This window comes from Nannospalax galili, unplaced genomic scaffold, assembly GCF_000622305.1.
Source record: "Nannospalax galili isolate Female #2095 unplaced genomic scaffold, S.galili_v1.0 scaffold389, whole genome shotgun sequence".
Lineage (NCBI taxonomy): Eukaryota > Metazoa > Chordata > Mammalia > Rodentia > Spalacidae > Nannospalax > Nannospalax galili.
Genome location: NW_008360310.1, coordinates 2,365,388 through 2,377,459, shown reverse-complemented (window position 1 = coordinate 2,377,459; position 12,072 = coordinate 2,365,388).

The following is a 12,072-nucleotide window of genomic DNA, read 5'->3' as shown; positions in this document are numbered from 1 at the left end:
CTCTCTGCTTGCTTGCTTGTAAGTTTTTCCTAGTTTTAACAGTTCTAGCGTGGAGTATTTCCTAGCTGCAGCACAGTTAGCTTTTTTTTCTCCTTTTTACTATTATCTGTCTTTTCCTCCGAGTCCTTGGACTTTACACAAGTCAAAGGGTCCCACTGGGTCTGCCAGTGCAGCCTTTTCAGCTTTCCCCGCCTGGGGCACGTCTTTTATCATGCAAAGTGGCCACTCTCTCTCTCTGGGCACTCTGCTTGGGTCCAGAACAGGTAAAAGATTTTCTAGCCTTTGGGTAACCTTTAAAAATGTTCACATACCTGCAACATATCCCCATATTTACAACATAGCTGTGGCCCATGCTTCTGCATGGCTAGCCTCTTTTAAGTTACAGATTTTATGATCCATTGTATAACCCATATGACTATCCCTAACCCCACTAAGCATATGAGTTTTGATTGGCTTCTCTCCTGGATTTGGGACTCAGAGCCCAGCTGACCTGCCACAGGGGCAGCGGGAACAGCACTGCTTTCTGACCACATCCTCAAGTCTATAGTTCCTTTATCCTGCTGACTATGCCAGTTTTGTCACCCGAATTCCCCCTGGATCTCCTGCACTATCAGACAAACCATATAATATATTTTATGTGCATTTATTAGCTTACAAAGGAATGAGAACCCAGTGCCTAGCCCCACACCTCCGGCAGCATGGCTCAGAATCCACCATATCAGACCATGCCACAACCACCATAGTCCCTGCTAGCATTCGCTCAAGCCTCAGGGGCCAGCGATCTTGCCCCAGGTCCATAAGAGTCAGTCCATTCTGTCCTTGAGCTGCTGTGGCTGGCTGTGTGTTCCCCACACCCCACGCATTACTCACGCACTACCCACAGCTTCTGTCCCAAGATGGCTCCCAGCAGCCCCTTCATAGTCCACAATCCACGTCAGGTCCCACCCATCGGAGGAACTAGCCAATTAGGAGACACCAGGCAACTGCCAGGTGCATGGCTTGCTTCCATGCTGCAGGTGGTGTTGGTCTCTGTTAATGACAGGTTTGGGCACTCATCAGTGGTAACAGCCAGTCAGCCTTGGACAATGGGTATCCATATTACTAAGCCCATACCTAACCTCCATCCCTTGGAGCCACATTTTTCATGGGCTCATTCCAGTAATATAGGGACTCAGCTTGACTTGACTGCAGCAATCATGAGTCATAACTGCCATGATTTCCCTTGAGGAATTCTAGCCTGTCTCTTGCTAAACTCCCACTTCCCACCTTCCTGCATAGTATCCCAGCATGCTATAAATAAACAGAACCATTAGTGTGGTATGGGGAGCATCCTGTGGTGGTGGTTTGAGATAAACCAGTTGTGTTCCAGCTTAACTGAATTCACTATTTCCTTGACCATGATGTAAACCCCATTTCACTGATCCAAATCCAGAGGAGTCCCTGCACTTGCTGCAGCCCTGGACCGTGCTTCTCTCAGTAAATCCTGAGTAAATTGCATGAGAGATATTGTATCTGTTTGCCTCTTTCCTCAATCTCAAAGGTGATTTGCAGTCACAAATCACCTTCCTTGTTTACTTGAATTTTTTTTTCATAAAAGGAGATGGGTTTATTGAGTGGTGGTCCAAGCCTGTAATCAGCCCTGGGAAGCTGAAGCAGGAGGATTACCACAAGTTCAAGGGAAGCCTGGACTGCATGAGATCCTGTCTCAAAACAGCACAACACAACACAAGACGAAACAAAAACAGAAACAAAACACCAGAAAGCTGAGAATTTGGCTCAGTTGATGGAGTGCCTGCCTAGCATGCAGGAAGCCCTGGGTTCCATACCCATCGATCTGTAAACCGGGTGTGGTGGAACACCTGTAACCCCAGCACTTGGGAGGTAAAGGCAAGAAGATCGAAAGTTCAAGGTCATGGGCTGGCAAGATGGCTCAGATAGTAAAAATGTCTCAAAAGAAAACCAGAGGACCTGGGTTCGGTCCCCAAATTTCACTGTGGAAGGAGAGAACTGACTCCTGAAAGTTGTCCTCTGATGTCCACATGAGTACCATAGCATGTGTATACCCCACCCCCTACCACATCAGACACACACAATAATAAAAACTACAAATAGAAAGTAAATTCCACCAGTCATGGTACATGCTTTTAATCCTAGCACTCACTTGGGAGGCAGAGGCAGACTGATCTCTGTGAGATTGAGGCTAGCCAGGTCCACATAGCAACTTCCAGGCCAACTGGGGCTAGAGGGAGACCCTGTGTCAAAAAAACAAAAAAACAAAAAATAAAAAAATAAAAATAGGGGTAGAAAGATGGCTCAGAGGTTAAGAGTACTGGCCACTGGGACCTGGTTCAGGTCCCAGCCCAGCACCCACATGACAGTAAACAATCATCTGTAACTTCAGTTCCAGGGGATCCAAGCCCTCTTCTGGCCTCTGTGGGCATTACATTACATGGATACGTTACATACATGCAGACCAAACACTCATATAAAAAAACAAATAAATAAAATTTAGGACAGGTGTAATAGCCCTTACCTTTAATCCCAGCATTCGATAGGCAGAGGCAAGAGGGACCTCTGAGTTTGAGGTCAGCCTGGTCTATATAGCAAGTTCCAGGCTAGCTAGGGTTACAAGGAGACCCTGTCTCAACCCCCCTATAAATAAATAAGAAAATAAAGAAATTTAAGGTCATCCTCAGATACATATCAAGTTTTGAGGCTAGTTTGGGCTACATGAAACCCTGACTCAAAGAAAGCATGGTAGGGGAGAAAAAAAAGAAAAAAATGTTTTGAAAGGTGGGGACATAGTTCAGTACTAGAACACTTGCCTAGTAAGCCCAAGGACATAAGTTTGGTCTCCAGTTCCAAATGCTGATTCACGTCTGTAAATCTTATCACTTGGGAGGCTGAATTGGAAGATCAAGAGTTCAAGTCTAGCCTGGACTAGTCTGGAACTTGCTATGTAGCCCAGGATGGCCTCAAACTTCTGATTTCCCCCCTCTGACTCTGTCTCTTTCTCTCTCTCACCCTTGCTCTCACTCTCATATTCTCTCTGTCTCTCTGTCTGTCTCTCGCTTACTCTCTCTTGTGCCAGCCTTGGAAATGTAAGAAGAACCTGTCCCTCAAAAAAAAAAAAAAAAAAAATGTTTGGGCCAGAACTAGGAAGCGGGAGAAAATAAAATCTCAAACTTTCTCTGCCTTCCCTGGGAGATGGTTCCTCCTTCCTTGTTCTTAATGTTGCTGCTATTGTTCCTTTGAGACAGAGTCTCACTAGGCCAGCCTCAAGATCTCAGTCATCCTGCCTTAGTCTCCCAGGTGTGGAATTTCAGGTGTGCCACCACACCTAACTTTATCAAGGAACCATACCAACTTTGTCTTTAGTGATTATGTACCATCACTAGGTCCTTGAACCTGGTGCCTCATGGTCCCTGATGGATCTGGGGAGCCTAGCTCAATGGCAGAACTACCCATTCTTGCTTCTAGCCTACAGGAGCAGCCACTAGAGTTCTCTGGGGACATCAGAGCTTTCCTTATGAATGTGGTTCCTGCAAACTTGGGGATGGGAGTGCCCTCTGAACCAAGCACACATTAAGAGGTAAGTGAATCAGTCCATGATAAATTGGTCTCACTGGCTACTCTTCCTTAGCCATTGGATACTTCCTTCTTCCACAACTGTCTGAAGAAGTGTCAGCATTTTGACTTTCAGATTTCAGTCAACCAACTGAGAAAGCTGGATCCCTCTGGCAGTGGGCCATTGTGAAGAAATTCTACATGGCTTGAGTTTCTGTTGCTGCTCTTCTGATCTCACAGGCTTGTGGTTCACCTCTGTGCATCTCCCCAGGTTTCTGCAGCTGTCAACTGGCAGCTTGGTACACTGTCTGGGTATGTGGCACACCTCCGCAGGGTCTGTGCCTTGGGCTTCACTATCCTGGGCCTATCTGAACTTGTGTCTAAAAGCATTAAACGGTAGCTAAGCATTAAATGGTGACAGTAGTAGATACCAGGGACCACCATTTGAAGGAAGGTTGTTATGGGTCCTTCCACAAGAGGACCTAATTTTTCCAGATAGAAGTGGAAAGCAGCTTCTACCCTGACAGCATGCTTGGGTCAGTAGAATTTAGGTCAGGTTCCCAGATTCATTGGCACCTGGTCATATATGTGATAATTTTCAGAGTCTCGCCTCTTCCTAATAATTAATCTAATTTTTGGTGTATGTGTGTTGTATATTGTCTATGTGGTATATGTGTATATGGTACATGCACATGAATGTTTGGGCATGCAGAGACCAGAGAAGGACCTCAGGTATTTCCTCCTATTGCTTTCTCCCTTATTGTCTTGAGACAGGGTCTTTCCAGACACCTTTCAGGATGTACCTGTCTCCATCTCTCAGTGCTGAGGTTTACAGGCACATGCAGCCATGTCTGGTTTTTTTATGTGGATACTGACAGATTCAACTCATGCTTGCAAGGGAGCACTCTTACTCACTGAGCCATCTCCCCAGGCTTCATTGATCTAATTTTTAAAATAAAATTTAATTACATTGATTCTCTCTCTCTCTCTCTCTCTCTCTCTCTCTCTCTCTCTCTCTGTGTGTGTGTGTGTGTGTGTGTGTGTGTGTGTGTGTGCACGTATATATGTGTGGACATGAGTGACTCATATGTGGAAGTCAGAGGACAACTTGCTGGAGACAGTTCTCTCCTTCCCCGACTTGGGTGCTTGACACTGGAGATCCAACTTAGGTCTTGAGGATTACTGCTGAGCCATCTCACTGGCCCACCATCGATATAATTATTTTTTTAGATAGGGTGTGACTATATAGACTAGGCTGGCCTCAGACTCTTGGAGATTCACCTACCTCTGGCTTCTGAGTGCTAGGATCAAAAGTGTGCATCCTAACACCAGACTAAAATTTTAGTTTTTAATTTTTATCATTATTACTAATTTTTTTACAATTTTTGGGGTGGGAGGAGGGAGACACTTGTGCCAGAATGTGTGCATGATGTTCAGAGGACAACTTGTGGGAGTCAGTTCTCCCCTTCCACAATATGCATTCCTGGGATGGAACTCAGTTTGTCAGGCTTGGCAGCAAGTGCCTTTATCCTCTGAGCCATTGCTCCAGCCCAAGTTTCACATTTAAAACATTAAAAATAATTTTTTAAAAATTTATGTGCATGTGTGTGTGTGTGCCTGCTTGTCTGTAGGTATACCACATGCATGTAGGTGCCTGTGGCAGCCAGAAGAGGGCTTTGGATCCCCTGGAACTGAAGTTATAGGCAGTTACGAGATACCTGACATGGGTGCTAAGAACCCAGCCTGGGTTCTCTGAAAGAGCAGCCAGTGCTCTTAACTGCTGAGCCATCTCTCCCACCCCACCTTTCATATTTTTAAAGGCAAATATAGCAAAAAAAAGGCTGAACTATATGACATCCTGCTTAATAAAAAGAGAGATTTGTATGTAGACAAATTTCCCAAGCAATTCAACAAGAAAAGGCAAATTGTCAAAAATGAGCAACACAAGTCATAGAAAAGAAATACAGACAATAAATATTAAAAGATGCTCAGACTGGCAAGATGGCTCACTGGGTTTTTAAAAGCACCTGCAGCCAAGTCTGACAACCTGACCTGAGTTCAATCTTTGGGACCCACATGGTGTGGAAGGGGAGCATGGACTCCCTCAAGTTATTCTCTGACCTCCACACATGTACACACACACACACCCCACAACCCCCCCACCCCACACTAAATGTAATTAAAAATCTTTTAAAAGATGCTTAATGATAGTGGTAGATATAACTTTAAAATTTTTTATTTTAATTTTTAAGTAATTTGTATGTTTGTATTGCCTGCATGTAGGTGAGTGCACCCATGTCATGCAATGCCAGCGGAGGACAGCTGCTATGTGGATGTGGGTGCTGGGAATTGAACCCAGGTCCTCTGCAAGAGCAACCAGTGGCCTTAACCACTGAGCCATCTCTCCAGGCCCTCTCTACTTCTGTAATACCCATTTATTTAGCTTCCATGTACAAGAACACCTGCTTGTCTTTCTGTGTCTGACTTATTTCATTTAATGTACTATCCTCCAGGCTCATCCATGTTGCCAGAAATAACAGGATTTCATTATTTTTTGTGGCATTATATAACTGTACCACATTTTTCCGAAACCTCTTCCTTATAGTTCTTTTGAGACAGGGTCTCCCTGTAGCCCCAGCTGACCTGGAACTCACTATGTAGACCAGGCTGGCCTCAATCTCACAGAGATGCACTTGCTTCTGCCTCCTGAGTGAGTGCTGGGATTAAAGGTGTGTACTACCATGCTGGGCATTAAGTAATTTTTACTAAAGCAAGAATTTTAAGCTGGAGGTGTAGCTCAGTGTTAGAGTACTTGCATAGCATGTGTACATAGCATGCATAAGGCCCTGAGTTCAATTCCCAGCATGTGAGGGGAAGGGAATTTTGGAACCCAAATTACAAAGTTATCAATTATCAATTCTGTTACTTAAAACAGTCCTTGAGACTGGAGAGACAGCTCTGCTGTTAAGATTGAGTACTTCTTTTGCAGAGGACCCAAGTTTGGTTCCTAGCACATCATGAAGCTCATAACTAACCTCCAGCTCCAGGGGATCCAACATCATCTTCTGGCTTCTGTGGGTACCTGCATACACTAGGCATACACATACATGTGAATAAAAATAAAAGCCCTAAAAAAACAGGCCTGACATTCTCAGCTATTCCACAGTAAAAAGTTGTAAATTAAATATTCATTTGGCTGGGAATGAAGCCCAGAGATAGAGGGCTTACCTAGCATGTGCAAGGCCCTGAGTTTGATCCCCAGCACTGCCAAAAAAATTAACTTCTTTTTATACTTTGTTCCTTTAAAAAATTTTTATTTGCCCAGTTTGGTGGCTCATGCCTTTAATCCCAACACTCAAGAGGCAGACACAGATGGATCTCTGTAAAATCAAGGCCAATATGGTCTATATCATGAGTTCCAGCCCGGTTGGAGCTACAGAAGACCCTGTCTCAAAAACACTCAGAACTTTAAAAAAATTATTTTTATTTTATGTGTATGAATGTTTTGCCTGCATTATGAGTGCACTTGTGCATGCAATGGCCATGGACATTGGAAGAGGGCATGGGATCCCCTGGAACGGGAGTTACAGAAGGTTGTGAATTGTCATGTGGATGCTGGTAACTAAACCTGGGTCCTCTGGGTCCTCTGCAAGAGCTGCAAGTGTTTTTTTAACCCCTGAGACATCTCTCCAGTCCCCACCATGCATATATAGTGTGCTTGTTTTTTGTCTTTTTTGAGACCTGGTCTGGAACTATGTAGACTAGGCTGGCCTAATCTCACAGAGCTTTGCCTGTTTCTGCCTCCTGAATGCGGTGATTAAAGGTGTGTGCTACCACACCCGGCTACCATTTACATATTTATTATTATTTTTACTTTATGTGTGTGAATGTATTGCCTGCATGCATGTAAGTGCACCCATGTTGTGCAATGCCTTGGAACCTTTGGAACTGGAGTTACGGGTGGTTGTTACTTACCATGTTGGTGCTGGGACTCGAACGTGGGTCTTCTGCAAGAACAGCCAGTGCTCTTAACCACTGAGCCATCTCTCCAGCCCTGTTATATATATATAATTTTTTGGTCTTTTTGAGATAGGGTCTCTCTGCAGCCCTAACTCACTATTAGCCCATGCTGGCCTTGAACTCACAGAGATCTGCCTGCCTCTGCCTCTGCATAGCATGAGTACTTAAAGGCATGTGCCACCAAGCCTGGCCCCATTTATATATTTTAAGGGCTAGTAGCACACACCTGTAACCTCAGCTCTGAGACTGAGACAGGTGAGTTCAAGGCCAGCATGGGCTACACAGAGACCCTGTTTCAAAGAAAACAGTAACGCATGGAAATTTGTCTAAGAACTCTCTTTTTTCAACTCAGTTCTTCCCTTTCACCCAGGCTTATTTCTGCACTAAGGAATTCTTCCCTTTCTTTGAATGCGTTAAGTGAGGTATGTGGCGAGAAGGAAGAAAAAGTAGATGTGGTAACACTTGGACATTCATGGGTTACTGGAGCGGGGCACTTGGGTATGTCCCCTAAGTAGGGAGCAAGTTTCCTCTTCTGGATTGAGGGATGAGGAACATAGACATCAACATTTTAGCCGTTGCCGAGGTATCAGAGCCACTGGGGAGCTTGGGAGTCAGGGAAGATGCATTAGAGGCCCGTTTGCTATTCTTTCTCCCAGTGTCCCTGTGGATCCTTGTTTCTTTTAAATTTTTTTATATTTATTGAGAGTGAGAGAGAAAGAGAGAGAGAGAGAGAGAGAGAGAGAGAGAGAGAGAGAGAGAGACTAGTCCGCTTTCTCTTTCTACCATGTGGGTTCCAGGTATCAAACTCTGCTCATCAGGCTCTTTACCCACTGAGACACCCTGCCTGCCCCCTTTTTCCTTTCTTGATGTCCATTTTGCAATGGTTCCATTCCCTCCTCCAAGGGAGGCTTTTCCATCCTAAAGCCTGTTGCTAGGTGGTGACCTTCTCTCTGGAGCTTGACGTGGAGCACAGCCTGCAGAGTGTGAAGGCCTGAAGGCCCCTTGGAGAAGCCTCACACCTCCTCCCCTGCCCAGGCTGAAGTTCCAACCCACACCTGTTCCTCCTTCTCTGCCCTTCCTCACACTCTGCACCTGACCAAGAGAAATAGCAAACAAAACTGTTTATTTCTCCCTCCCTGGAAAGCTCAGGGCAGGGGAGTGCTATGTTTACTCACACATGCACTCAGGCACCCCCTCCTCCGGGGTTTCCTAACTTTTTGTTATGTATGTTGCTTTCAAGATTCTCTAAAATTCTATGCTCTTTAATTACACTAAAGTCAACAAACAAGGATTTTTTTGAGGTCTTTTCTGTGTGTTGGTTTTATGAGGGGTACAAAGAGCAACAGAGATTGCAGTTTCTACCTTGGGAACTCTAGGTTACACAGTGGGGTGGGGGAAGGAGCAAAAAGACCCATCCACAAGTCAAGCCAAGGGCAGTCTATGGGACTGTGAGGGCCAAGGAGATTAGGGATAATCTTATTATTATTATTTAGGTTTTTCATGGGTGCCCTTTATCAGAAGAATTTTAAGCAAGTTAAGCAATTTCTTTTTCTGTATTTATGAAAATTATTGTGATTTTTTCCCCCATTTTTAGTTTTAATATGTTACACTGATACATAAATTGTTGACTTAATCTTGCAACCCTAGCTTAAATCCTGCTTGTTATAATACAGCATTGTTTCATATATTGTATTTGATTTAAAAAATTTTTACTTAGGCTTTCTGCATCTTTTTTTGTTTATTTTTTTGGACAGGTCTTGTTAGGGATTGAACCTCAGGACTTTGTGCAGGCTAGGCACATGCTGTCCCACTAAACTATACCCTCAGCTTTGCATCTACATTCAACAAAGGATATGGTTTGTACTTTTCTTTCTTTCTTTTTTTGTATATTTAATTGAATTTTTGCAATTTTCATACAATATATTTTGATGGCATTTAGATCCATTCCCCTCTCCCTACCTCCACCAACTGCCCCCACCCAATTTAATGAACTCATATATAATAAGCCCTTTAGAGTCTGATTTGTGTCCTCCAATGTCCTTCAGTGTCGGTCCATTCACTGGGTCCACCAAGAGTCCCAACCTTGTAAGACACTGTCTTTCCCCTCGAGCAGCCATCAGTTGCCAAAAGTTCTTTAGGTTGAGCTGGGATTTCTTACCCACTTTCCCATGTCTATGCTGGGATTTTGTCTGGTTTGAGCCTCATAGGACTTTGGCATGCTGACATCATTGTTGTGAGTTCATATAGGTAAATGACCCACTATCTAGAAGGCTGTTTCCTTGTGGTCATCCACCCCATCTGACTTTTGCAATTTTTCCGCCTCCTTTTCTACAATGATCCCTGAGCCTTGGGAGGCAGAGGTTTGAAATAGCTGTCCAACTCAGGGATAAGCACTCTTTGGTCTCTTGTTCTCTGCACATTGGCAAATTGTGGGTCTCCATGTTAATCACCATCTGCTGCATAAGGAAACTTTTCTGGTAAGAGTTCATTTTATTTTTGCAGTACTGGGGCTAGAACCCAGTGCATCATATATGCTAGGCAAGCACTCTGCCACTGAACTGTATCCCCCAACACACTTTTTAATTTTTACTTTGAGACAGGGTCTCACTAAATTGTCCAGGCTGGCCATGAACTCACTCTACAACCCAGACAGGTCTTGAACTTTCAATTCTTCTGCCTCAGCCTCCCCAGCTGGGATGACAGGCCTGCACCACCAGTTATGGCTAGGGATAACACCAGAAGTATAAGAAGGCTGTCCAGAGACTTTCTTCTATAGTTAACTCCAAGGAGGATGGATTGGTCAGAGAGGAAGGGAAAGGATGTTAGCCCAGGCTATCCTTGTATTTGCTATGTAGCTGGGGATGACTTTGAACTCTCAGTCCTCCTGCCTCAGCCTCCCTAGTGTTGGGATTTTAAGCATGTACCACCAGATACACGCCAGGCTTGAGAAAGTCCCTTTACTGTCCACTTGGAACATTTTAGGGCTGTCTGGGATTTGGCAGCAAACTAGTTAAAGCCCTCTCTTGTACTGAAAAGAGGGACACTGGGAGGATGAACTTCCCAAAAGGCAAAACCTGGTCCAGGCTCTAAACATCCAAGTCTCTCTCCCAGGCAGCCTTAAGGCAACCCAAGGCCAGGTCAGTACCTCAGTCAACCTTTTAGACACTGGCCATACTTACCACGGAGCTATGTGTTGAACTGAATTCCTTTTCTCCTCTATTCCTATAGTTCCTGAAGAAAGAGACCAGACAGAAGAATGCCCCTGAACATAATTACAGGCACTACAAGGCACACACACATGCTTGTGACCCCTCCACCTCCTCCCTCAATCATGCCTTATTCCCATGTCATAGATGAGGAAAAAACCCAGCTAAGTGATTGGTTTTGTTTTGTTTTGAGACAAGGTATCATGTAGCCCAGGCTTGCCTTGAACTCATTTTATAGTCAAGGATGACTTCAAACTTCTTTTTGTCCTGTCTCTACTTCCCAAGTGCTGGGTTTACAGGTATGTGTCACCATGCCCAGTTTATATGGTGCTGGGATTGAACCCAAGGCTTCATGCATGCTAGGCAAGCACTCTACCAACAGAGCTACAGCTCTAGCTCCATGACTTCTTTTATAGTTAGTAAAATGTCCACATTCAATTGTAGCTGCCTAACTCTAAATTATATATTAGGGTTGGGGATGTGGCTCAGTTATAAAACACTTGCTTTGTATTTGTGAGGCCCTGGATTTTATCTCTATCACTGAAAAAGAAAAGAAAAGAAAAGAAAAAAGAAAAAGAGCATAATGGCTTGCACATATAATCCTTTAGAGGGGAAAGGGATATGTTTTTTTTGTTGTTTTTTTTTAAGCTTTGGGGATCAGAAGATGGCATTGAAGTGTTGGGGAGCAAATTTCCTTAAGGGCTAATGTTTTTTCTCTTCCCTTCCCTATCTTCCTTCTTCCCTTTCCCTCCCTCCCTCCCTCCCTTCCTCTCTCTCTTTCTTTCTTTCCTTCTTTCTTTCCAACAAGGTCTTCCTGTAGCTGCAGCTAGCCTGGAACTCACTATGTAGACAAGGCTGGCCTCGATCACACAGAGATCCACCTGCCTCTGATGGGATTAAAGGCACCATGCCTGGCCGTTCTTCCTTTCTTTTCTTGAATAGGGTCTTGCCATGAAGCCCAGGCTGACTTCTTCAAACTCTTAGCAATCCTCCTGCCTCAGCCTCTAGAAAGCTGGTGTGTGCTACCAGACTTCCTTGTTTCCTCCTTTTTTCTTTTCCTTTCCTTTATTTCCCTTTTTTCTTTTGGTCAGAGTCAGGATTTCACACTGAAGTCCATGCTGGCTTCAAACTTACCCTGTAAACCAGGTTGACCTAGAACTCTGCTTATCTCTGCCTCCTGAGTGCTGGGATTAAAGGCATGGGCTCCCATGCTGAACTTCAAATAGCTCTTTTTTTGGAAAAAGTCCCCATTATATCCCAAAGTGGTTGCTGTATGCCT